The sequence below is a fragment of the Mastomys coucha genome, unplaced genomic scaffold (assembly GCF_008632895.1).
Source record: "Mastomys coucha isolate ucsf_1 unplaced genomic scaffold, UCSF_Mcou_1 pScaffold16, whole genome shotgun sequence".
Classification (NCBI taxonomy): Eukaryota; Metazoa; Chordata; class Mammalia; order Rodentia; family Muridae; genus Mastomys; species Mastomys coucha.
The window spans coordinates 19,189,139-19,213,150 of NW_022196898.1; the positions used below are offsets into that span (position 1 = coordinate 19,189,139).

Here is a 24,012-nt window from a genome sequence, read left to right on the forward strand (position 1 = left end):
CTTTGGGCCAGAGTGAGCAGGGCCGACGAGAGCGAGTAGGGTCGACTGGAGCGAGCAGAGGTCCTAAAATTCAGTTCCCAACAACCACATCATGAAGGCTCACAACCATCTGTACAGCTACAGAGTACTCATATACATAAAAATAAATAAGTAAATCTTTAAAAAACAAAACAAAACAAAAAAAACAACAACTAATCTAACCCATTAGCTGGGACGGGTAAATCAGCCTGAAGAATGCAAGTAGATGAGGGAAACATGGGCTAAGAAACTGCTTCCATCAGTGCCGGAGGATCTCCTGAAGAGCGCCAAAGAATCACTTCCCTACTTCAGATCATTTGATTAGATCTGCTACCATCCTCAGTTCAACTGCCGGGGTGCTGCTTGCCTCTTTTTAAATATTCACATCCCAAAGAGAGTTTGGCGTCTCATTCTCATTTGTCCTTCTGACCACAGTGTGAAAGGATATTTAAATCAAAAGCAGACTTTTCCAGCAGTCCCTTTACCTCCACTAGATAGCTGGTTTCAGATCTGTATCAGATCTGTAGCTGGTTTCTGTAGACGTGTTTTCTGGAGCATCTAATTTTGGCTTGGTCCTAGACCTAAGGACAAGTAAGTTAGAAAAGAGGGTTCTAGAACTACATTTCCCCAGGGGAACTAAGGCTTGGTGTTTGTTTATGGAGGATTTAGGCAGAGAGCTTTATTTCCACCATGGGATAAAACATAGAAGGTTGTTGAAATCTTTCTTTTTCTTTTTCTTTTCTTTTCTTTATTTATTTTTTTTAATTTTTTTTATTATTATATAGACACACCAGAAGAGGAAGTCAGATCTCATTACGGATGGTTGTGAGCCACCATGTGGTTGCTGGGATTTGAACTCAGGACCTTCGGGAGAGCAGTCAGTGCTCTTACCCACTGAGCCATCTCACCAGCCCTGTTGAAATCTTTAAAGTATTGAATTTGTTGATTTTTTTTTTTAAGTTTTTAGGTTATTTGGGGGGGGACATGTTTTTGGATTTTGTTTGTTTAGCCTAGGCTGACCTCAGACTCGATGTTTTATCTCAGTCTCCCCAGTGTACAGCAGGGCCCATCTAGGTTATGAATAGGAACGTAGAGTTTATGAGAAGGTAGAAAAATTGACCATGGATTCAAGTTGCAAGTAGAAATACTAAAAATCTAATTATATTTAGAAAAATAGGGAAGTAGAAGTACTAAAAATCTAATTACATTCATACAAATATGGACTTGAGTGGCTAGGAAGATGAGGTGGAATTGGAGAGCTCTGGTTGGGTGAGAGTCTGCCTCAGGACAGATTCAGTGATTGAGGAAGACAGCAGGTATCAACCTCGGGCCTCCACAGGCACCCAACACACATAAACCAACAAATGAATACCTGAGCGTGAATCTAGCAGGTGCCCAAGCTTGAGGCGAAAGCCCTCCAGCAGAGGATGAAGCTCAGTGGTAGAGTGCTTTGTCACCTTTGGGTTTAGTCCCCAGCATCATGTAGAAAACAAAATAAGCCAACACTATAATCTGCCAGGTAGGGTCTGCAGGTGGAGACAACCCATGGGGTTTACACAGGTATAGCTGAAACCGAGCCAGACAAGGAAGGGTCTTTGAACACCAAAATTTTAAAAGTTTTTTTTATGTTCGTTATTGGTATCATTTGTTTTGATGTATCCAGACTTGATGCCAAGCATCAGAAAGTGGGAGCCCAGCTCCTGTGAAAAGGCCAGAGTGGGCTCTAATGTGGCTTTAGTATAATGGCTGATGAGGGAGACTGCTTTGCTGAAAGATAGTCTTAACACAGGTATGTATATGACTCCTCTGGTAAGACCATAAAGTGTGGGATGGAGAGACACCCGAACGAGTGCATCCAGCCCTAGAGGGCACTTTGCAGTAGTGATAGGCCAAGTGGAAAATCCAAGAAGGGTCCTTTATTGTTGACCTTAAGGACAGCATTACAAGATTTCCTAGTCTGAAGCTATTTTAGAATCAACACCCTTGGCTGGTGTAGTAATTAGCCTCCTTCAGTTAGTTATGAAATCCCAATTTAGTTATGTCAAATATGTCCTCTATTGGATTTAAGTAGTAAGTTCAAGTGAGTGATATAGACCTATCTTTATACTTTTTTATCTATATCTATATCTGGATCTGGGTAGAGAGAGAGAGAGAGAGAGAGAGAGAGAGAGAGAGAGAGAGAGAGAGAGAGAGAGAGAGAGAGAGAGAGAGAGAGTGAGCTATGGCAATACTAAACTATTTCTCAAAGCAAATAACTCACCCTTTTTAGATTTTAAGTTCCTTATCTTTGTACCTTTCTTTTTCTAATTCACAGCCACTCAGAGTAACTTTTCTTGTTTTGAGACTCAAAAGTCTTCTTTTAGTATCTTTTATGTTCTTTAGAATCAGTTTGCAACTTGGTAGCAAACTAAGAGGAAAGGCAATCAGCAAATACTGTGCAGTTCCTGGAAGCCGTTCTTTCTGAATTTTTAATGAACACTTAAAAGTACCTACAACCTTATCCTTGACATTGCAGGAATTTTAAGGCCAGGCTCTCATCTGATACTTTGGTCTAAAATCAGGTCTATGTTTCTGACTTTGCACCAGGGCAAATGGACTTGCTAAGTTGTTTTAATTTCTGTCCTTTTATCTCAGATTTAAGGGGCACATACCTAAATGCTCATTTGGGGTTTCTCCCTTCTATACTGTTAAAATGATACTAAAATATTATTACTCTCCAGATAGATTTTCTTGACATTTCTTATTTCTCAATCTTTTTCTTTCCATCTTTCTTCCTTATGCGTTGAATCTAGACAAAGATTTTGTCATATACATATGTATATATATATATATACACACACACGTATATATATGTATATATATACATATATATATATATATACATGTATGTATATATGTATAATCAAAATTCAACTTAAGTAGCCTAAACCATTTAATTTCATACTGGATCACATTTTGCTCGTGGGGGGGGGGGGGGGGAGTGACAGTGGGAAGTAAAAGAGGAGGCTGGCCAGTAAGCAGGCCATGAGGAAGCATGCTCATTTCATGGAGGATGAGAAGTATGAGCCAGGCAGTAGTGGCACACGCCTTTAATCCCAGCACTTGGGAGACAGAGGCAGGAGGATTTCTGAGTTTGAGGCCAGCCTGGTCTAGAGAGTGAGTTCCAGGACAGCCAGGGCTACACAGAGAAACCCTGTCTCGAAAAACCAAAAAAAAAAAAAAAAAAAAAAAAAAAAAAAAAAAAAAAAAAAAAAAGAGAGAGAGAAGTATGATTTAAGCTGTGATACTAAAGAATACAAAGAATCTTTCTTTGCAGGATATTTGATCACACTCTGAACCCCAAGATGGTATACTGGAAAAACCTGTTTCTAGTTGTGGAGTGGCTCAGCCCTTAGCATGCACCTTTAATCCCAAGCAATGAAGGTAAAGTTAGTTTGTAGAAGCAAGCACTGGAGTTTCAAAGTGATGTCTAATTATTGAGTGGCAGACAAAGTGATAAGTCAGAGAAAGATTTGACAGAATTTACCCAACTCTCACTAGAAGAGAAGAAAGGGAGGCTCCTTGAGGGGCATCACAGAGAGAGGAGGCAGTTTACTGGGACAGTGATAGAGAGACAGGTTGCAGAGAGAGAACAAGCTAGACACAGGCAAAGAGAATGAGCCAGAGAATTGAGAAGGAGCCAGAAGATTAGAACATATTGCCAAAGTTAGTATGAGGCCAAGCAGAACAATTAGTAGGAAACCTAGAGAAGCAAGATTGAATCAGTCATCTTGGAGAGGAGTTTGAGAAAGAACAGCTAAGTTAAGTCAGCAAGGCAGAATTCAGAAAGAAGTAGAAAGGGTGAGTTTATTCAGCAGCAAGTCTTAGAGGCAAAAAACATTCTAGGCCTAGTAAGATTGTATGGAGGCTAGAAGCTTCCAGAGCCAGGCCTGGGTTAGCAGACAGCAGCAGAAAGCTGTGGAGACTACAATTACATCAGGTGAAAAAATGTTAACGTTTATAAGCTTCCAATGTGAGGAACTGAAGGCATCGTGTTTTAATCCTCTGTAACCGAGCCCTGAGTGTCAAAGTGAATGATCTAGTTAGGGTTTCTATTGCTGTGATTAAAAAAAAAAAAAATACCACAAATAGCAAGTTGGGGAAGAAAGGGTTTTCTTGGTTTATAATTCCATATCACTATCCATCTTTGAAGAAAACCAGGATAGGAACTCAAACAGGGCAGGAACCTGGAGGCAGGAACTGCTGCAGAGGTTATGGATGGGTGCTGGTCCCTGCCTTGCTCCCCATGGCTTGCTCAGCCTGCTTTTGTATAGAACCCAGGACCACCAGCTTAGGGGAGGTAATAACCACAATGTGTAGTGCCCTCCCTCAGCAATCACCAATCAAGAAAATGCCGTTTAGGTCTGTTGTCTTAGAAAGGATTTTATTGCTTTGAAGAGACACCATGACCAAAGCAACTCTTTACAAAGGCAAACATTTAAGTGGAGCTGGCTTATGGTTTTAGAGGTTCGATCCATTGTCATCATGGTGGGAAGCATGGCCGCTTCCAGGAAGACCTGGTGCTTGAGGAACCAAGAGGTCTCCATCTTGATCTGAAGGCAGCCAGGAGGAGGCTCTGGATCACACTGGCCAGTCTTGAACATGTGTGTGTGTGTGTGTGTGTGTGTGTGTGTGTGTGTATGTATGGTGTGTGTGTGTTTGACCTCAAAACTCCATCTCCACAGTGACACACTTCCTCTAACAAGGCTATACCTCCTCCAATAAGGCCACACGTCCTAATAGTGCCACTTGCCATGGGCCAAGCATATTCAAACCACCACACCTGCTTACAACCAGATACCATGGGGAAATTTTCTCAGTTGAGATTCACTACTCAGACGACACTACCCCATGCCAAGTTGACACAAAACTATCCCGCACAGTGAGCATGCTTCATATCTGATACTTTTAAAAGGGGGTGAGAGCAGGGGTTTTTTGCCTCAGCGTTGAGGAAAGAAGGCCCTGATGTTTAACCTTTGGTAAGGGAGATGTCTGGCAGCAGATACAACCTTAGCAACTTCCAGGACTCTGGCCTGTCTTCCAGATCCCTTGCCAGGATTTCAGTGCTTAAGGGAGCCTAGAGATTGGGACGAGACTTCAGGGCCTCACATGAAATTTGGGAGAATAGGAATTTACTTTATTTTGGTCCAAATGCTGTTTTAGGAAAGTGGACAAAGCTTAGCTGTATATTTCAAAGCAAGGATTTTTGCTTTTTAGTCATGTTGCACCAGTAGTACCATGTTGTCTGTGCTTTGAATCAAATGTATTTAATATGATGATAGTTGACGGTTGCTGTTTCAGAAGAGAAGCTTGCACATAGCTCTAAGAAACCACGTGTAGAGCTGGAGACAAACACGGGGCTCATGAAATGGGGTCCCACTTTCTCACCAGTGACGGTGCCAGCTGTGGGTTTATAACGCCATGGCCTTGCTCCTGGATTGCCTGCTCTTGGGCCTTATGTCTTTTATCTGACTAGTTGTAGACATGTGTCTTGATCAGAAGCCGTACGGGGCTTTATACTTGGAATCAGAGCTTTATCTCAGTTGCTTTATTCACTCTTTACCAGGCCTCTCCTTTTAAACATTGCAGCAGGACGCCACCTGCAAACTCAAGCAAGTCACAAACACCAGCAGCAGTTGATTGTATTTTAAGGAATTTGATGGCTTTGTGCCGGGCCGCCTTCACAGCTGTCCCCGGCCACCTGTGTGTGTCCGTGATTTCCTCATCAAATAGAACAAAGTGCATGAGAGGCTTTAACAAGCTCATGCTGGTAGAATGTAGACCTGTGGTATGTGGGTCAGAGATGCTGTTTCTTCAGCATAAACCAGTAAGTGCATCAGCAGGAGCACTAGAGGCAGGGCTATAGAATTACAGTGGAATAATAGTGTAACTATAAACAAGACAGTTCTGTCTCTGCCTTTGTAAAGTTCATGTTCACATATCTTGTCCAATTTCCATGTCTTTTCAGCCTGATTTGTAAAAACCTCTAGTGATTAAGGACAATGAAGTATATGTCTTGGGCACATGTTAAACATTTTTTTTTTCAGCCTTGTCTTTTTAACAGTATATATGGTGTTCTGTGTCATATCCAAGTCTCAAATTTTTTTTAATTATTTATTATTTAATGTATCTAAGTACACTGTAGTTGTCTTCAGACACACCAGAAGAGGGCATCGGATCCCATTACAGATGGTTGTGAGCCACCATGTGGTTGCTGGGAATTGAACTCAGGACCTCTGGAAGAGCAGTCAGTGTTCTTAACCACTGAGCCATCTCTCAAGTCCATCAAATTTTGTTTTCAAGTCCTCAGATCTACTTGTATTTCATAAGACCTATTGGTTATATCCTCTGTGATCTCAAAGACACCAGACTGCGAAGAAACAGTGTTAGGGTCATTTAAATAGAATTTCGATTTTTTGATAGTCCTCTCTGTCTCTGTCTGTCTGTCTGTCTGTCTCTGTGTGTCTCTCTCTCTGAGTGTGTGTGTGTGTGTATATGTGTGTGTGTGTGTGTGTGTGTGTGAAAATTTGGTATCATTTTCTACACTCAAAAGAAAGATGTTAAGCTAACATGGTAGCATGCATCTATAGCTCTAAATTCAGAAGACTGAATCAGGACAGTCAGAAGTTAAAGGTCATCCAGTGCTACATAGCCAGTGTTAAGCCATCTGGGCATATGTGAGATCCTGTGTCAAAAATTAGTAAGGATAAATGAATAACATTCAAATAAGTGTAAACATGGTAGACTATGGAAATGTTTTGTTCTAGGACAACTCTGGAAGAATGTGGTTGATTAGAACCAGAATCCTCCACATGTACCACAGGCGTGGAGGGCTTGCCTTGCACATTGTTGGAATCACATGCTGTCCTGACTGCTGGAAGCGCTCAGCCACCTGCTGCTCACTTAGTCCATCATGCCCTGTTCTATACCAGCACCGTTTAAGACTGCCTTGAGGACAGGGCTAGTAGTTTTTCCTAGTACCTCCTGCCTCTCCTTCTAGACCAGGGATGATGCCAAATCTTGTAAGGCAGACCTCAAAGTTGAAGGCAGTGGTAGCAGCAGCAGCAGTTCTAGGAGCAGCAAGGCTCTTGGGGTTAGATGCTACAGCAGCAGCAGCTGGAACCGCTGCTCCTCTTGCTGCTGTTCTGGTCTAGCAAACTCATCTCTCCTTCCTTGCAAAAGAATGAAGGAAGTGATTGACCCCGAAGGAAGTGATTGGCCCCTAACGGACTCCAAGAATGTAACAACACCATATAAGACTGTTTATTTCACAGTCGAGACACTGAGCATAGAAGATGGATTTTATTTTTACATTTGAAACATACGTCATTATATTAAGAGCTCTTGCATCTTGGGGGGGGGGGTGGCAATTGTAGGGTTTAGTGACCACTAGTAAATCCAGAATTGAAGGTGTCACAGAAAGCTGAGACCCAGATGAAGTGGGAACCTGACTGTGCCTCTGTGGTCAATAGTGAACTTAAGCGGTTCATGGCCATTTATTGCTTTTGGTACAGATGGTTTTAAAAACATTGAATCTGAAGCCTTATAATTGTAATTAGCAATTCTGAATTTGATAATTGTACTTACTGAAGGCTTCCCACATAAGAGAGGTCTTTACATATAATTTTTGAAAACAGAGTAATTAATAGAGAATTATTTAAATTCCTCTTCTGTAACATTTCACTTAAATGTGGAAGCATGGTTTTAGCCTTTGGCAAATCATGAATTAATAATTCTAGAAAATCGAGAGTGCCTGTGGGAAAGATTTCTCTTTAAATCTTTGAGAAAAATGGAACTTTCCTAGTCTATTGAGTATATGTCCATAATTTCTCAGAAATTAAATAGCATGACCCTCTGATTGGATCCAAAAATCTAGATATTTAAATACACAACTTCAAAGCAATTGGCTTGAAATCCAAGGATCCATTTTAGGATGCTTTGAAAATTTTATTCCCTTTCCAGTCCAGCTCATGCATACATATATTCATTTTTATTATTCATTAAGTGTATTATAGATATTCATTTTTAGAGTCTGCTCTTACACCTCTGCAAAAAATTTCTTATCTTTGGGCCTGCTTGAATCTATTTTGGGTAGGATTTGAACTTGAGTAGGAGGAGAATCGAGTTTGGAAGAATCACAAGTCATGTAACAGTAGGACCTAAAAACTAAAGCCAAAAGCGACTGAAGGGACATCGCTGAGCCCTTGTGAAGAGCAAGCGTGGAAGGCCCCAGTGTTTTTCCAGAGGTCTTCACCAACAGGACGTGCTCCATTCCACATGGGGCTATTCTTCACCCTGCTAAGTGACAAAGGGCAGTGCTGATACGCAACATTAAAGGCACAGGTGGAAGGGGGATCTTTAAAACGCGTTTGGAGGGTGACCTGAGCACTCACCATCTACAGACTAAATAAACTAACAGTTCTGCCCTAGCTTGCAGAGTTTCTTTTCAGCTGGGCACAGTTTGGTCTTTATTTTTCCATGTTCACTCTTGTACAGGTAGGGGACCAGCCGGCTGGGTGATGTCATTCCTCTCTTCCCCTTCTTCAGCCTCTCCCTTCCTTTCTATCACCTTCCTGTTCATCTGTGAGGAGCATTTAAAAAAGGGTTGCGGACTCTTTAACCCTCACAGGATAGCTTTTGAGTCAGTATGGAATGGTTCCTTCTGGTTCTGAGATGCGATGACTCCTTCATTTTACTAGGCTGTGTAACCCTTAGGTATTTATTTTCTTGTCTCCTTCCCTCCCAACACCCCAGTTTTCCTTACAATATTGAGAAGCATTTTACATTCAGTTGTCTTTCAAACTCTTCTTTCCCAGTGCTTCTTGTAGATCCAATAGCACTTAGAGCATGACTGCAGATTCGAAAGTGGTGGCCACCTTGGTGCTTGAGTGGAAGCATCCTTCTCCTCCAGCATGATTGTTTTCATCTGGCCCTTAGTCCTGAAGCTGTGTTCTGCGCCACACATGTCTTTTCCCATCATGCTCAGTACAGTCTTCCTAGAGGAATAAGTCCTTGTCCAAATTTAGGCGCTCCTTCAGTGTTGAAAGATGATAAGGGCTTTTAGTGTGCACTAAAGCCAACAGTCAGCAAGCACTCAGTGATGTAAGATGTGTGTGTCTTGGCCATTTGCCGTCAGCCTTAGGGGCAAATGTTAAAGCATCTTCATTTTAAAGATGGATATAGGGAGTATAGTGATTGCATCTAGATACCCAGAGCAAAACTCCTTGAATATTATTGATTCGTCTTTTTCCCCTGAAATTATATTATCTTTTTTTATTATTATTTAGAAAATTTGTTTCGAGACAGAATCTCCTATAACCCAGGGTTGCCTCAGACTTGACATATAGCTGAGGGTGACCCTGAACTCCTGTCTTGCCTCAGCTTCCCAAATACTGGGGCTATAGGCATCAGCTACCATGCCTGGCCTATGTTTCCTACATCTTTCTCCAGGGGTTGGAGAGAGGGCTCACTGGTTAAGAATGGGTAAGACTGTTTCAGAGGATCTGAGTTCAATTTCCAGTGCCTACATTGGGCAGCTCCAGGAATCTAGCAGTCTTGGTCTCCCCTGGCACTGCACTCCTGTGTACATAATTAAAAATAAAGCAAATCTTAAACGCTTGACAAATGCTATCACTGATGTTTATTGAGCTCCTGCCACTTTCTGTTTTGCAGGAACAGGGGATATGGCAGTGAGCGCCACACACCAGCCACGTCCCCTCATTTCATGAAAGCTATTTTTATCTGACCCTTTGTGCTCACTTATATGACCAGGAACAGAATCAGAATTAAGGCTGAGAAGTATCAATGGAAAAAAAAATTGACTGCATCTTAATTTATTCTTGATATAAGAAAATCACTAAATTTGCTACTAGTCCACACATTTAAAATTTTGTATAAAGGTATTTAGTTGTAGTGCTTTGGGATTGCCTATCAGCATTTATATTCAAAATTTTATGATGGGTTTGCAGAGTATCTTTATCTTAATGTGTTGATGTTGATTAAGGTATTTTTTTTAAAGAAAATTAGTGTGGCATTTCCTTCCACACAGCCACCTTTCATGTGACTCTTCACTTCCCACTAATACTTGGTATTTCCTAATAAAGCAAGACAAGAGAGTCTGTCACCAGGGTGTTGTAAGGTCTGCTGGGTGTCTGTCCCCCATGTTAGAAGTTTTTCTGCTATAGTCAGCCACATAAATCATCCAGGACTTCAGGTGCCATGTGACAAACTGGAAATTAAGCCAGCACTTAGATTTTCTTGATTCCAAACAGCTCAAGGCAGATGCTGACTGCCACCTGTTGTGTCCTTCACCCATTAAATGAACCCCACCCTCTGTGAAGACAGCAAGCACCCTGTGTTTGTGGGGCGCCCATAGACTTAGAATTGGACCTTGTTCCAGAACAGTTCTGCTCTTAGTGAGCCTGATGAATGTGTCTCTGAAGACATGAGCTTGCCCGTGGATTGAGGATCTGATTTACAACCCCGCCCCCGGAGGTGAAAGTCTGCTCACTAACCAGGGCTCTGGTATCGTCCTGGGTTGCCAGAAAATGGTGTCTTTCATAGAAAAAATGTACTATGTTTTTTTGTTAGCTGTATACACTGGACCATTGCTGAGCTGCCGGCCACCAGCCATCTGCCTCTCTGTTCTTATTTGATGTAAAGCCTTTGTTCGGTGAGGCTTTGTGGAAGGCAGGCCTTCTCTAAAGGGGTCACACTGGGTCCCTGGAAGTCAGAACTCACATGTGTGACTCGAGACCTCAGATTGTGAGGACGTGGCTCAAAGACAGAGTGACAGAGTGCGAGTGGTACTGAGAGTCCGGGACATGGCTGTGCAGTCACAGCAGTGATGACAAAGGTGTGTGGACCTCTCCTCCCAGCCTCCCCCTTCAGCCTCTCAGAAGCCTGGTTCACTTCCAGGTCAGCCTTCTACCCTTTCCTTCAGCTTTTAGAGTCCTCAACACATTACCAAAAAAATCCCTGTTAGCTGGCAAAATTGAGTCCGAACCCCCAACAGTAAGTACACTGTGTGAAAAGGAAGGTAAATGAGGCCAATGTTTTCCAACATTGAGAGATGGTCCATTGAGAGATGGGAGTTTGTGTTCCCAGTCCTTAAGCTGACGTAAATCAACAGAATGGGTGGGGTAGAAATAATGTAAGTTCTTAGGCTGTACCGTACAAGGCATGCCATGTCCTCTTGGGACTCATGTCCATTATGTTTGTTTCTTTGTTTTAAATAAGTGTCCCCTGAAGAACTGTGTCTTAGTTAGGGTTTCACTGCTGTGGACAGACACTGTGACCAAGGCAAGTCTTATAAAGGACTACATTTAATTGGGGCTGGCTTACAGACAGGTTCAGAGGTTCAGTTCAGTATCATTAAGGTAGGAACATGGCAGCATCCAGGCAGGCATGGTCCAGGAGAAGCTGAGAGTTCTACATCTTCATGGAAAGGCTGCTAGCAGAATACTGACTTCCAGGCAGCTAGAACTAGGGTCTTAAAGCCCACACTCACAGCGACACACCTACTCCAACAAGGCCACACCTACTCTACAAGGCCACACCTCCAAATAGTATCCCTCCCTGGGCAAACCATCCCAAGCCATGTGTGACAGACTGTTTTGGCCATCTGTGATGAGGTGGAAGCTTTAAGAGGTGACGGGAAGAAGCCAGGTGAGTGTGTGCTTTAAGGGGCCATCAGGACCCCAACTTCTTCCCTGTTTTGCCACCCACCAATTCTGTGACGTAACAACTTTCCCTGTTACCCCTGCATTGTCACAGCCCAGCCTTGTCATCAGCTCAGCCGGCCGTGGGCTCAAAGCTCTGAAACCATGAGCAAAAATAAAGCTTTGCTTTGAGAAAACATTACATTTAGTTACTTCATAACAGGAGGGAGAAGCTTACCATGAATCTCATCGGAGCTGGCTCTCTTCTTCCAGGTAGGTCTCCAGGATTGAACTCAGTTCTCCATGCATGGTGAGCTCAATCTCACTGAGACATCTCTCTGGCCTCTTCCCATAACATTCAGTGTATCCTAGGTACTTTTTATAACAATGGAAAACTGCCAAGGAGTCCCGAGTCCAGGTACTTTGTGTCTGTCGTATAGGAGAGATCACATGGAAAGATCACAGTTAGAGAATGCCAGAGGAGCCCCAGCTGTTCCAGCCCCCAGATGTTTTCCTGGTTTAGGAGACAGGACAGATTTGTGAATAAGCAAGCTCGCACATGATTTCTCAGTTGCAGCTTCAGAGCAGACCCAGCTGATGTTGAGTGGAACAGACGTAAACTGTTTTGAGTCCCTGTCCAGCCTGCAGATTCATGAACACAATAAACACTGTCATTATTTTAAGCCACTTTGGGTTCATTTATTTTTTTGGACAATGTGCAATTTTATTAATAAATTGTGTGTAAAATAGTGATGCATTTTTTTTTTAAACCGCTGTGGTTTAAAATTGTGCTTATTGGCCTCTGTGGCACTGCAGATAAATACATGAGAATATTTCCAGTTTTCATGCATGCATATTAAGCAGTGATACTGTTTACTAATTATTATGGACAAGTTAAATTCTGCAATAGTTAATACATATTTTAATAGCCATAATTATATAAGTAGTGATGAAAAAACAGCCAGTGTTTGATATACTTTAGATGTCAGGTTGTAATGTTGTCCTTAAAACTTAATTCTTCATTTCTGTTCATCAGTACAGTTTTATATATGTGGATGCTGAAATGCAAGCTAAGGAATATTTCCTTTGACCACAATAACAAACTCACACAAAAGGGTATACATAGTATACATAATAGAGTCGGGTGTGGTGGTGTCAGTGACAGCCAGTTCTTGTCCATCAATGAGTCCCAGTTCTTTTAACAACTTGCAAAGATTTGGTCTTCTTTGTTCTTCAGTAGACATTACTGACTGTAAGTAAAGTGTCCATTGTCTCCTCTCTACTGTGACTGTGACAGCGGCTGGAGATTTCATTTGCAGAGAAGCACTCTTCGTTAGATAGTCTAAAACCTCTTGTAGTTTAATTCACAGAGAATGAATACTGGAATGTTTTGAGGAAGCCAACTATAAGTGGGGTGGTTTTCCTGTTTCTCTGCTTCCAATGTGTATGTGTACAGTCCATCTACATCATTAGATACAGAATAATTTATGAAGGGGAATGTATGCACCTGCGATTATCTACCCCAGCCACAGTGGCTGCATCTGTGGATGCCACTGCAGGAATGATTTCTTTTACGATTCCTGGAGTGAGCCAGTAGGTAATACCTCTTCTATGATATTGTGAGACTTTCTTTCAGACTTTTAGGAAATCCACTATGTTAAGGCTCATCTCCATCTAACAAAACTCCCTCTACAAAAGGCTGCTCTTTAGACTACTGCAACATTCTAACATACTCGATACAGTGTTCTAGTGGCCTGGGCAGAGATGCAGTGGTGCATATGGGGAGCTGACCTGTGATAGAGAAAGTTCCAGTGGGCATTAGGTCCAAGCAGTCATAAAATCACCTGGGCATTTCCTTTAAAGCCTAGCCAATTCCTTACCTAGCAAAGGGACAATGGAGCGTGGATCCAACATACCATCTTCCTAAGTTAGAGGTGATATTAGCATTCCATTGCTCTGTTTTCTGGCTAGGACAGAGCTCAGGCCGTATACAATCATATGAGATTGTCTGTGGGAAGTGTCGTTAAGATGTTGAGGCTTGTTGAAATGTGGGACCCTGTTGCAGTTAGGAACTCTGTCATTTAGGAACTCTGCAGCAACTTCAGCCTTGGGTCTCTCATCATCTTTAGGCCTAAATAAGAACTGTATTTAGATTAAAAATATCTATAGTACCCATGTCTATAACATGAATGTATCTAAAACCAGACAGGGCCGGACTTTACAGGAGCTCACCTACTAAATTACTAGCCCCAATGGCTAGAACGTCACAAGTATCTAATGAAAACTGAAGTGATTCAGTGCTTGCTTCAAAATCAGGGTGTATGTGGATCCAGATCACCCAAGGAACTTCTTTTCCTGGTTCCAGTGGCCTTCTCAGGCTCCTATGTCTCCGTACCCACTATCGACAGTCAGTTCCTCAGCCAGCAGTTCCCTTATTCTCCTCTTCCTCTCCAGCTCCTCACCACCCTCCATATTGTCCACTTGGGTTTAAGATGTAGTATTATGTATCTAGAATGGGGTTTATGATTAGTATTATGTATCTAGAATGATGATGTTATAAATATTCAAACTAGAATATCTAAGTATACTCTTTAGGAGACGCAGGCGTCTAGTACCGACAGGATTATTGATGTGGGTGGCCTTAATTGATCTAGTTCTCCCAATTCCAGTTTGCAATTTCATGCACCTTCTACCAGTACTGTAAAATTATATGTTGAGTAAAGTTACAGAGTTTTGCTACTTCTGTTAGTCCCGGTTCTCTAGAGGAGCAGGATTGATAGAAGGGTGTGATAGGCTCCATGCCAGGCACTATGCCAAGTGTTTAATGAGAAGACCTACATGTGCCTGGCACGAACTTAGAGGTTTCCTCTGCTCCCTACACAGTGAGACTTGTCCAGGCCATGTAGTTAGTGTCTGGGATTCAAATACAGGACTAAGAGTCAATCCAGGGTCTGTGTGTTTATAATGGCCATACTACATTTGTGTAATGGCTGAGGGAAGTTTCTTCATTTGTCTTCTTGCTTCCTTCTTTCTTGACACTTTTTTTCAAGCATTCTCCACAGTAAATATCCCTTTCCACATTCATTTTCACTGGGAAAGCGCACACTTTCTATATCTCCCACTTGCCCTGAGGCCTACTCCTGAGTATTATTAAGGTGTATTGTTTACCCTGTTGGGGAAAGTGCGAAAACCTAAGTTTTATGAGCTCTTGTTTGATTGGTGACATTTACTTTTATTAAAACTTGTTTAGCATATGTGTGTGTGTGCGTGTGTGTGTGTGTGTGTGTGTGTGTGTGTGTGTGTACATATGTGTGTGTGCATGTTCACATGTATGTCGGTGTATTCATGTGTATTCATGTGCTTGTACTTGAACTTTGCACCAGGAACCTGCCTTTATTACTCTCTACCTTACTTACTGAGGCAAATGCCCTTGAATCAAATGCTTGTGGATACAGCTTGCCTGGCTAGCCAGCTTATTCTGCTTTATACCTTTAAGGACTGGGATAACGGGCAGTCTGCTATACCTATCAAGTGTTTTACCTGTTTTGGGGGGATCTGGCCTGGTCCTCAACACTGGCAGAGCATCTTCCCAGCTCTGAAGTTGTCTGAAGTGTATGCATTGTACCCAAAGGACACAAAATAATCTTAATACCAATTGTTGTGTTTAACATTCTTGCTTTTAGTACATCTTATTTAAATGATTTGTAAAAGAAGCTTAAGAGTTTGAGGGCTTCTGAGGGAAGGATGTGGGGCCACTCTGGCTCTGAGTCTGTTGATGGCGCATTTTCTGTTACACTTGCTAGCATAGAATGAGGGCAAGCTGTGCTGGCCTAGGGTTGATTGAGAACAGGAAGCTTGTATGGTACTTAGTGAGACCCTGATTACTTCAGTGTTCCGTATGTGCATCATGCCCCATTTCAGGAGCTTAGATGATTTATAGTCGAACACTGGCAAATAAAATGTGAGGAGAATTCAATCTCTCTGTGCCTCTCACCAGAGCCCGAAGCTGTTCTCTGAAAGTGGTGTGCACATTACTGCAGACGTTGTGTTATTCCTCTGTGCAGGTACCCCTGAGTCCTTTATTTAGATGAATTGATTTCCTAGCAAACAGCAGGGCCTCTGAAAAATTGGCAATCCTGCTTCAAGTTAAGAGAAGTCCACTTAATGCAGAGGATCTCTGTGGGCATAACTATAGCGGTTGGAGCACCATGTAGGGAGGGTGTGGTCCCATTTTCCCTGTTGACTTAGAGGAGATGGAGAGAAGGCTTCACAGTTGTTTTGAGTGGAGCAGCCTGAGCCTGGCTGTGACACAAAGCCACTGTTATTTTTGTATGGTTCAGGAATGACTTCTGCACGGAGGTAAGTAATCATAGTGTGAGCGATACAGAGGAAAGCCATGGCTTTGCTAACTGACCACAGAGAAAAGTAGCACCGCCACTTTCTCGAATCTGTAGCTTTGCAGGACCTGCACAGAGGCAAAGCCTTCCATCTTTATGCCAGTCTGAATTTTTTTTTTTTTTTTTTTGGTTTTGGTTTTGGTTTTGGTTTTTAGAGACAGTGTTTCTCTGTGTAGCCCTGGCTGTCCTGGAACTCACTCTGTAGACCAGGCTGGCCACAAACTCAGAAATCCACCTGCCTCTGCCTCCCAAGTGCCGGGATTAAAGGCGTACGCCACCACTGCCTGGCCTGAAATTTTTTTTATTCCTGGAATTTTGCTGCAGAAACCTAGATTTGAGTATTACCCCAAAAGTTATCATTTGTATGCGGGCCAAGAGTTTAAACGTGTCTTTAGACAAGTCTGTAAAAATTCATTTACAATTAAAAGTTGTTGAGAGAGCTTAATTGCTGACAGAGAACCTTCTCCATTCTCACTAGGCCAGAGAGAAACTTAACATTTGCCATCTTTAGAGTTTTTCCCACTTCCAGGCTCAAGGCAAGCTGGGGATGACATCCCTTTCAGCTGAGGAGCCTTTTGATCAGTGTGCGGTTCCAGTCTAACAGCTTCTTGTCTCCAGCCGAACGCACGTGATCCTAGCCAATCTTAAGAGGTTTCTATCGTTTTACAATTATATCTGGTTCATGAATGTAGACGTAATGTTTTCGTGCACTGTTTAAACTTTATCTTTGGGTTATGCCAATGCTGATGTCTCTGCCCTCATACTTTGTTGCAATCCAGACAGGGCATTGTAATGCTTATTTACACCAAGAATCTCCTGTCTCAAGTTTGGGTAAACAATCCATATACCATTTATTCTCTGCCCTGTCAGTCATGCTGAGCACCCAGTGGCTTGGCAGAACAGAGAATAGGGCAGGATGTTCACCAGCCAGGGAAAGAAGGGAAGGAGGGAGGGAGATTCAGATGAGCTAGGAGGATAGAGGATTTGGAGCTGTGAAGAAGTTCTGGAGAGAGATCATGGAAGCACGCCTGAAGCCCAAAGAGCCAGATCAATGCTAATATGCAGTATCCTGGGATGGGACGCGAGGTAGCCAGGTTAGCAAAGGAGGTTAAGGTAGGTCGTTTAACTGCTCAGTAACTGAGCTGTGCTTTTAAATAAGTCGTGGTTTCTCCGTGTGGCTAATGCGGACTAACATAAGGTAAAGAAATACAGCCACCAGATTGATTTACTGCTATATTTATATTAAAGATAGTTTACATGTGAAAATGACCTTTACTTTTGGATGTTGACCATCCATTGCTTCTGTAGGCTCTCACTGTGGTTCAAGTGGATTGCATATAGGTAATTTAGTCCACACATGCATGGACGTGTTCATACATGCAAACCAAAGACTTATCTCTAGCCAAGAATTTGAGCTAAGAGTTCCGGTGAGAGATCATTGTTGAGTTCAGGACTGAGATTTGGATTTGTCTCCTTGGACTGCTGTAACAAAGTCTCAGACAGTGATATTTTCCCATGGTTGTAGAAGCTAGGAAGTCTGGGACCAAAGTACCCGGTATTGGTTCCTAGTGAGCTTCCTGTCAGTGTACCAATGGCCGTCTCCTGTCTATGTATCTGTGGAAGAGAGGAAGAGAAAGAAAGAGAAAAAGAGAGAGAGCTTTCTGGTGAAGTTTTTGTTGTTGTTGTGTTTTTGTTTTTAAATCAGGCCACATGTAGCATCAGGAAGCCCCACCTTCTGATCTTTTTACACACAAAGGCCTTGTATCTCAGTACCGTCTCACTGGGGCTTAAGGGTTTTCCCATATGCATATTGGTAGAGCCTGGTTCCTCACAGATTGACTTTCAAACTTGTAGATGTGTGTATTGGAAAACTAAACAACAACAAGAAGGAAGACCCGGGGGTGCCTATACATGTGCAATGACTCCCACCCCCTTTCTTTTTAAGCACCAGGTTCAGAAGACAGAGGCCCTTTGTGATCTGTGATCTGTCAGTCATCATATGGACAGCTTTGTACATTTAGTTCATTCATGCCCAGGAGCCATCACCAAGCCTCAAATAGGAAACCCAGAACTGTAATCATTAGCCAAGGAACTGGTTACACACTGTTCAAAGATAGTACAGACACCCTGTGTGAGGGGAAATATTCGCCTTTATTTCTTGAATGGAACAAGCTAAAGGCAAACAAAAGAATTTTTTTTACTATTAAAAGAGATGACAAAGTTATATCCGGCCACAGGGGGAACTAAGGAAGCCTCTCATGCCACCCCATTGCTTCTGACAGGGAAGTGCTGCCCGCCCCTCCTCACCTGCACCTCCTTTAAGGTCTCCAAGCCTCTGGGGAATAAAGTTTGCAAATTTCATGTTCTTTCAGGTCACTCACATTCTGAAGCTGTGCACTTCCATCCCTAAAGAGAAGGAATCTTCTCTACTGATTCCCAGAGATTGCACATTATGGAAACTGAAAATCCCAAGTGGATGGGAGTGGCATACTTACAGCAAGAGCTCTGACCAAGGGTCCCTCGATATTTCCTTTTGCTTGTTAGTTCTATGAAGGTTAGCTACTCCTAGATACAGGATAAAACAAGGGAAAAGAATGTTTTTGTCCCCAAGGATCTTTTAAATTAGTCAGAGATGTTTTCCGATGGCTGTTCTTAGTCGTCAACTTGATTGCATCTAGAATTAACAAAAGCCCTGTGAGGGATTTTTATAAATTAATTCATTTGACATGGAAAGACCTACCTTTAATCCAGATCTTTTGAGATGGGAAGATCTACTTTTAATCTGGACCATACCTTCTGATGGCAGCCTGTAGAAAAGACATTGAAGATGGAAGCTTGCTCTCTCTTTACCTGCTTGCCCTTGCTCTCAATGGCAAGTCCATTCCTTCATTGACATTGGAGCCTACTTTTAGGATTCCAGCACATACTGAAGATCAGCTGAGACATCCAACCTCATGGATTGAACAACTAGATTCTTGGACTTTCTGTTGGTAAACAGCCATTGTTGTACTAGCTGGACCACAGTCCATAGGTACTCTAGTAAATCTCCCCTTCCCTGTGTGTGTGTGTGTGTGTGCGCGTGTGTGCGTGCGTGCGTGCGTGTGTGCGTGCGTGCGTGCGTGCGTGTGTGTGTGTGTGTGTGTGTGTGTGTGTGTGTGTGTGTGTGTGTGTATCCTATCAGTTCTGTTCTTCTAGAGAACCCTGACTACTACATGTATACACTTCAAATGCTTAGTAAGAACTTGAGTACCATATGGGTCTAAGGCAGAATGAATAGACAAATAGTACATTTATCCCAGACCTTGGTTATTTGGACCAAAATCCCACAGAACTGAAGACAGCAACTTCCAAGTCTTTATTCTACAGTTTTGAATTCTGAAGGTCAAAGGTTATTTGGATTTCTAATGAGTCCTCAAACGGTGCTGATGATACCGTTCTGGTGACCTCAGTTTGGGAAGTACTGCTTGGGGGACAGAAGATGAGAGGAAGAGAGAGAACAACATGGGGAGAGAGGATGGCCTGCACAGAGGTGGACTTCTGCCAGCAGCCATCTGTTGGAGTTAGCCCTCACTCCTCTGTGCGGCTCCCATTTTCAGAGGACAGTGGGCAACAGCCCCTGAAACACCCACTTTGATATAAAAGGGGGACATGCTTTTTCCTGCAAATGTGGCAACTCCTTGAATGGAGAGGAAATCCGGCCATCTTGCAGGAAAGGAGCAATGTTCTTGGTTTTGCCCTGACTGAAGTACTTTCTCTTTGCCATTCTCCCTCCCTCCCTCCATTCACCCCTGTGTCCTATGATGTATCTTAGTCATTTTATTGATATCCAAAGACAAATAGGAAATAGGAATCTTCAGATGTATGACTGATTACAGTAAAGCTAGAAAAGTGGAAGTGAGAGCTATTAGGAAATTTCTAAAGGTGAAAGGTTTGGCAAGCTAGCTACTTAGATAAGAGCTGTTTTGTGCTTTGGAGAAGAACTTGTGCTGACTGGATGTATGTTTTTGGAAAATAAACGCAGCATCATTTTCCAAACCTCCGGATGGAGCTTTATCATAAAATTTTACTGCTGTGTTGTGGGAGGTTTCGTTGCTATTAGATAGCAATAGTCCAAACTGTTCTGCTCCCAAATATGTCTTCCAACCACTTCATATTCCTGGAGAGATAATGTCTTGTGGATTTATTTTTTTCCTAAGCACTGAATCTACACTTAGATTCATGTTATTTAAATTTTCTATCAAATGCCCCTTTGAGCAGTATAAAAACCTCTCCTAAAGTGTTTCCCTTCTTAACTGACAGCAACTCCCAAGGAGCCAGTATCAACTGTTGGCCCAGTCAATTGCCTTTGAGCATTTTGAGTATGTGAAGTCAACACCATCTTTTCTCCCTCTCATCTATTCCTACTCTCCTCCCAGCCCACCTGCTTCGGATTTTGTCCAGTGATCCCTTTCTCTGTCTTCTTAGTCATGCTCAACATCTTTTCAAGTCCACTGACGGTAGGGTATGGGTATAATGACATGCAGTGTCCCTTCATAGTAGGATAGTATGCTTTTGTCTTACTTCATGGTAATGGTTGACTTGTGGAACACTTGATTGCATCTAATTCTTAATAAAGAGGGAGCTTAGTTATTTCTCTAACTATTCAGAAGCATTTAAAAATAGGCTTATCTGATGTAATGTCTTCTGTCTTAAAATACAAGTGTCTGCACGTTCATAATTAGGTATTAAAGAGTACTGTGCTATTATGCTGCACGTTATAGGAATCAGACAACCAAGGTTTTTTTTAATATGAAGAAACATGTTAGTGATATCTGTTACTGTTGTTGTATTTTACTTCTAGTAAGGTTCTGATTCTAAGATATGGCATTGGACTTTTGGGTTTTGTTGTTGTTGTTATTGTTGCCGTTGTTTTCTTTCTCTCTTCCCTCTCTCTTTCTTGTTCATTTCCAAATATGGTCATATCACAGACATTCATTCATAATTATACCAGTAGGATCTGAACATGCCTCTCTGGAAAGGAATATCGTTCTATCTACTGTTGATAAAAGTGTGTGAAGAGCCCACATCCTTGCTATCCCCAGCTTACTTCAATGCGCGCTTGGAGGTTACTTTAAATAGCTACAGTTAGTTTAAAAATGACAACAGTGGTAGGGATGGGAGTTCATTTTGTCCTGCAAGAGTCTGTCTTGTTCTTGTTTGTTTCATTCATCAAAACTTTGTGATTTTTTTAGCCTTCAGATTTATACTGTGTCCTCAACAGGGTTCGGGGATTGGGGGGATAGGAGGAGAAATGTTCAAACAGAAGCTAAATATAGTGATCCTATACTAATCATGGCGTGAAGCACATTCTACGTTCCCATGACTTCCTCATTAAGTGTCAGACGCCTTGGGTTGCTGTACTTAATCACCGTGCGCTGGCACGGAGTGGGCCGCTACTGGCTTTAATTCTAGTAATGTTAAATCTTAGAGCATTTGACTTGGGAGTTTGTTTAAATGCGTGCTTTAGAATTTTGATTTACTTTATTGAATTATAATTTGCATATAATAAAGGGCAAGCATTTGATGTTACATGAGTTTTGATATATACATTTATGCACTGCCACAAGCAAGCTAGCAGAAGGGATAGAAGGGATTGACCAGGAAAGAAATGCTGGCAATAAACATGGGGGGCTGGTGAGATGGCTCAGCAGGTAAGAGCACCGTCTGCTCTTCCGCAGGTCATGAGTTCAAATCCCAGCAACCACATGGTGGCTCACAACCACTCCTAATGAAATCTGGTGCCCTCTTCTGGTGCATCTGAAGACAACTACAGTGTACTCATCTATAATAATAAATAAATCTTAAATAAATAAATAAATAAATAAACATGGGATTTTTTTTCCGTGGCTTTGAAGTCTGTTATTATCTGTGCTATACTGTGAAATGTTCCTGTTAAAGCTCCTTGTTACAAGAGACTCTTCTAGAGAATTACGTGAAATTCATGAAGGATAGTTGTATTTTATGATATGTAACAAGAAACGTTAATGTCCTATGTCTTTTAAAATATGAAACATATACACTCAGAACTATATGCATTGCTGCATAGTGTTGTGCTAAATGATCTCCCGGGTCCTGAATCAAGCTGCCAATATCTGTTTAATTTTTTCAAGTTTCCTTTCTTTTCCCACTAAAAAAAAAACAAACCTTCTTTTGAGACAGGCGCTTATGTATCCCAAGCCGGACTTGAACTCACTTTATAGAAAAGAATGACCAGGAATTATGATCTTCTTGCTTCTAACTCCTAAGTGCTGGGAATACCAATGTCTACCGCCCTGACTAGCTCCTTAACGTGCTGGGGATTGATCCCAGGGCTTTGCACATGCTAGGCAAGCACTCTGATTTAAAAAAAAAAAAAAAAAAGGCCCCCAGACTCAGTTTCATGTGGTGTTGCTATTGCTGTTGTTCCCAGAGTATGCTTGGAGGAATGGCGGCCCAGCAGGAGAACAACTTTAATGTTTCCCCCGTCAGTAGGCAGTGCACTGCGTTCCTTTCTTGCTCTAGGAACTGCTAACTTGCTGTCTATGGAAGGATTCAAGGATATAGAGGATAAGGGAAGGAACTAGCCTGAGCCTAGAGTTAGTCAGATCTGGAGTCAGTCCCAGCATGGCCACTTGTTATCGTTTGACACTCGACACTTTCTAAATCCCTAATTTATTCATCTAAATGGATGACATAATTCTGATCCATCAAGAATTTACCATCCAAATGCAGGATGAAACTGGAAGAAAATGACTGTTTTCTAAAGAGACATTCAGAGTGGTGGGGCGTGTTAGGAGGGAGAAACCAGGGAGTTACAGACAGCAAGGCTCACAGTTCAGTAGTGGGGAGCTCCGTAGGATTAATTAGACCTTACAATTGAAACCTTCTCGGTGGGCTACAGTCTTAAGTAGAACAAGCAGTAGATGCTATACTTGCTGACCTGATAGCATGACGCTGTGGTTTACAAATGTAGTAGGCAGAACTCATAGCTGTCCAGGAACCTGGGGCGCGTGATTTGTAGTTGCCGAAACCTACTACAAAGGACAGGGGATTGGAAAGCAATGAAACTGAAGAAATGACAAGTGGCCTCATTTCTCCACAGACAGTAGAGATTAGCCAGATGTTTGAGCTCTGCCCTGTGGTGCGAGGAACCCCACGGAGCTGATGATGCTAACATTGTTCATAGTGACTCTTCAGTGACTAATGCGTTTACTAATCACTGTGAAGCCATTCCCCAGTACACAGGAACGGAGTAGTTTCTCTGGATGGTCTTTAAAAACTCATCACTGCACCAGAGCACTGGTTCCAGGGATCTAATCCAGCGCAGAGCCTCCATACCGTGGAATAGGGCCACTTTCATGCATATTTTAGGGTTTCCTGAAATACTAGGGAAGAAAAGTGTAACAGATAAGATCTTTTATACCATTAAATCAAGTAACAACCCTCTATTGTTACTTAAAACTCCCCAGAAAGTTTTATTGAGCTAAGAAATAGTGTTAAGTTTCACAGAAGCCATTCAGTGTGTGGCGTTTCTGGAGATTCTGGACCTCAGGCTCCAGAGCACGGACTGACACCTCCCCAAAGACACTCTCTTTCCATGAGCAAGGTGCTGGTGGTCCGTTCCTCTCAGCCACCTTTACCTTATCCTTCTGCATCAACCTGTAGATGGGTGGGGATGGGCAGGTATAGGGGAGGGTAGGAGCAGCGTAGGCCCCTTGGTGAGTTTCGGGATTCCCAGAAACTCTTCTCTGCCCTCCTCCAGCCTCTTCCTTCCTGTCCCAGCTCCTTTCCTGGCCTGACCTAAGGTATTATAAATCCTTCTTTATTGGTTGTATGCACAGTTAATTAAGGTCTACTCTCCTATTCCCTACTGGCTAAAC

General features: G+C 42.3%; 1 protein-coding gene and 1 pseudogene across 3 annotated transcripts in view; one reads left to right on the top strand and one right to left on the bottom strand.

Moving 5' to 3' along the window:
- The window catches only part of Ppm1l (protein phosphatase, Mg2+/Mn2+ dependent 1L), a 253,322-nt gene that overhangs the window by 102,325 nt on the left and 126,985 nt on the right, over positions 1-24,012 (top strand). Inside the window, exon 1 of one of the 3 annotated variants that reach the window (XM_031374078.1) lies at positions 11,594-11,990. The exons of the other annotated variants lie outside the window; for them this stretch is intronic. The gene's annotated coding sequence lies outside the window, so the exon portion shown is untranslated. Of the gene's footprint in view, positions 1-11,593; positions 11,991-24,012 lie in introns of those variants that run through there. 3 annotated transcript variants of the gene reach the window in all.
- Positions 12,788-14,261, bottom strand: LOC116094132 (annotated as a pseudogene).